This window comes from Panicum virgatum, chromosome 6N, assembly GCF_016808335.1.
Source record: "Panicum virgatum strain AP13 chromosome 6N, P.virgatum_v5, whole genome shotgun sequence".
Classification (NCBI taxonomy): domain Eukaryota; kingdom Viridiplantae; phylum Streptophyta; class Magnoliopsida; order Poales; family Poaceae; genus Panicum; species Panicum virgatum.
Genome location: NC_053150.1, coordinates 43,660,149 through 43,663,814, shown reverse-complemented (window position 1 = coordinate 43,663,814; position 3,666 = coordinate 43,660,149). Strand labels below are relative to the sequence as shown.

General features: G+C 47.7%; 1 long non-coding RNA gene across 1 annotated transcript; it reads right to left on the bottom strand.

Moving 5' to 3' along the window:
- Positions 1–219: 219 nt before the first annotated feature.
- LOC120680095 lies at positions 220–2,648 on the bottom strand. Its single transcript, XR_005677463.1, has 3 exons — positions 2,112–2,648; positions 1,882–2,009; positions 220–276 (listed from the first exon to the last, which is right to left on the bottom strand). It is a non-coding gene; the product is annotated as an uncharacterized LOC120680095 (long non-coding RNA).
- Positions 2,649–3,666: the final 1,018 nt, after the last annotated feature.

The window sequence follows — 3,666 nt, the reverse complement described above, 5'->3', positions numbered from 1 at the left end:
TAATCAATTTAATTAAAAAGGACCAGAATGTGTTATAGCACAGCAACCTAGCACAACTAACCAAAATGCAACCCAAAGGTATATATAAAGGATATAAAGTGGCTAGGAAATCCTTATAGGCATACAGTATTAAAATGCAGTATGAAATTGTATTTAAAAATGATAGGTTGTTCATGTTATACTTGCCTTCCTCGTACTGCTCCTGCTGCTGCTCAAATTGGTCAGAAGGCGGCTGCTCCGGGTACTGGTACTGATGCTTCTCCGGTAGTTCAACGTCTACTCACGATCGCAACGCCAAAACAAGTCCACATATACACATACATACAAACAAGAGCAAAAACTAAGAACAAACATCAAACACAAGAAAGCTATAAAGGAACGCACTAAAGAATGAGGCTCGAGGCTAAGATCACAAGAGCACAAGAAACATTAAATTCAAACTTAAAATGAGGAAGATAGGCTTAGGTAAATCTCATCGGACAAGGAGAATGTTTTAGATATCGCACTTGAGATGATGATACAAGGATAAATCATTAGAAAGATATGTATACACAAGAGAGTAGTATATCACTTTAATAATTTAACTTAATATTGCAGTGCAGTGGCATAGTAATAATTTGGTAATTAAATACTATACCATGAAAGCAATATGAAGCTAATTATTAATATGACATCAATCGGTAGTGTCCACATAAAACTTAACAATGAAATGATATTAAAAATAATACCACAAGATGTTTGGGAGAAATTCAAGGGTATGAATCAGGATTGATGGACTAGTGCTGAAGTTGAATGAAAAGAAAACAAATTGATTAAATAAATGAATACGCATGCACGAACCAAATATTGGTGGAAGGAAAATGAACTCGATGTGAATGATTCGAGCCGGCTGTTCTAGTTAGGCATGTTCACATGCATGTAGTCTTCCTTGCCTATATGGACAAAAGCATGCAGGGTGATGCACCTGGTGTGCGTGACTAGCATAGGCAGAGGGGCTACCCAGCAAGCAAGGCACGCATGACTGCTCGACTACCAAAAGCAGTGGCAACAGCGAACTTGGAGAGAGAAAAAAATAGAGGGAAAGAAAGGCATGAGGGGGATAGCCGAGTCGAGATCAACCATAAAGGGCTGGATAGAATCCAGATCTGAGCCCAATTAGTGATACTGAACCAGTGGCTGAGAACCCCTTAGGTTAATTCTCCCACACGAGAAGCCATGCGAGGAAACCGTTGGTCGCGTTTAGAAAAGCAGAAAGATGATGGTAGGAGTACGAGCTATGGCACAAGCAAGTAGTCGCTCGATGCCAGGTTGTCAGGTGTAAGCTAGAAATGAAATGGAAATGACAGTCACAGCCGAGGCGAGCTAGAGCTCGAGGCCGTGTGCAAACGTGAATGTCTGATTAAATGTGTGACAAGCAATGGCCGTGGCGAGCGAGAGCTCATGGCCATGTATGAACTGAATGAGTTGACTAGATTAAGAGCATTGGCGATGCTACGAGTGCAGCCCGTAGTAGCCAGAGAGTCTGATCGTGCATATGATCTAATGTACTAGGAAAGTTAGAAATTTCGGCAACATAACATCTGTACCGAGCGATAACTCACGGCTCGTGCATGCCATAGGAGAATAAATTAGAGGTGTGTGTGCTACACGAGTATGTCCACGGCATGTGTGCCAGGGGCATACTGTGATAGCACGAGGATAACGTGCCCTGCAAATAAAAGCGGCACGAAGGCTGGACAGGCATGTGCATAAGAGAAGGCTCATCGGCTCGATGGCAACGGCGTTCACAGGAAGATCATGCCACAAAGGCCGAACATCACAGGCACTAGTTTCATCGGCTCAAAGGCCGACATCACAGGATAGCAAGGTCGGGGTTCTCACCGAGGGCTGTGGCAGGAAGAGAGTTGATGCCGAAACGAGTTGGCGTCGTGAAGGGGCATCGCCATGACGATCAGCATCGAGCTCGGGCTCGCGATTCAGTCCAAGGTCATGGTTGTCATCTCACCAAGCTGGTCATCGACATGGCAATAGACACCACAACACCCAAAATGAGTAAGGTTGTGCACTTTACAGGGACATGAGTCAAATTGACAAAGAGATCGCGGAGTCACCTTTGGAGCATAATCCTAAACACTTGGTGGGTGCCCAGGTTGCAGCTTGGGCATGGGCAGGGATATGTCTTGTGCTGCTGTCGTGGTGGGGCATTTCGTCGAGCACTTGCTGGGCTCCAAGGAGATGGTGGGATGGCCTGCAGGAACGAGCAGAGGAATTGAGGGCGGACTATAGAAATCGAAGATGCTCTGCTAGAGGACGTGCTCACCAAGGGAAACAAGGAGACCGGTGGCAGTCAGGAGGGATGGCACCCGCGCATCAACGCCGAGGAAGGGGCGCCACACTGAGGGAAGCTGCAGCGGGGAGCCGTCGCGTCGCCGTCGGGGAGCACTGGCCGGGGTCACGCATTGGGGTGCTGAGCGCCTCGCAGGGGCATCGCGTGCTGGAGGTTGAGGGATAGGAAGAGAGGAATGGCTTGGGCGCTAATTAAGAGGGGAGGAGGAAGGCCCGGGCACGCGGGGTTCGCGCGGGGAAGGAGGGAAACGCGGCGGCGAGTTCGGGCGGACGGCGCGGGGAAGAAGATGGAAGGTAAGGGGGAGACGCTGATCAGCGGCCCCCATGCGGCAGAAGAAGGAGGCGGGCTGGTGTGGTAGAGGGGAAACAAGCGCTGGGCCGCGGCAACATGCAAGCTAGGCCGGGTTGGAGAGGTGGGCCGGCGCTGCTGGGCCAGCGCACCGCGGGCCGGGGCGAAAGGTGCTGGGCCGTGGGGTTCGGGCCGAAGGGAGAGGGAAACGCTGGGCTGCTGGGCTGCCTGGGCTGGTTTGGGTCCGGTTGGGGTTTTGTGTTTTCTTTTTTTTTCTATTTCCTTTTCTTTTGCAAACTCACACAAACTAGTTTGAATTCAAACAAACTTGAATTCAAACTCCCTAGCACTCAACCAAAATAAACAACATATGCACCAGCATGAATGCACAAGCATTTTAACCCTATGATAAATTTTAATTACTTATGGAACAAAATGGGATTATATGCCATACTAAACACAATAAATCTTAGAAAATTAAATAAAGCCAATTAAATTTATTATTAAATTGGAAAATTAAATTAGGGTGTTACAAATCCTACCCCCTTACAGGAATCTCGTCCCGAGATTCTGGACTGGCTAGCAAAGAGATCCGGATAGGTCTTCATCAACTCCTCTTCCTTCTTCTGGCAAGTCCTCCGGAAAGACATCCGGGAATTCAGACACCACGCGAATACCAAACGTGGGTCTAGTCTCCATCTGATGAAGAAAACTAGAAGGCTCTGTAGCACTGACTATCACCTCTTGGCCATCGGATACTGACAAGTGAACTGTCCGCTGAGCACAATCAATACGGACTCCCCATCTGGTAAGGGTCTCCATGCCCAAAATCGCATCTATCTCTGAGGAATCAATGACGATCAAACCAGTGCGGAATTCTGCCCCCCTTATGACAATACTAACTCTCGAGCATATAGAGCATGTGTGTATCTGGCCCCCAGGTGAGGTAACTACCATAGCTGTCCTCATACAAGAAACTGGTATACGATGCTGCTCAGCAAATGACTTGGAAATGAAAGAATGAGTAGCAC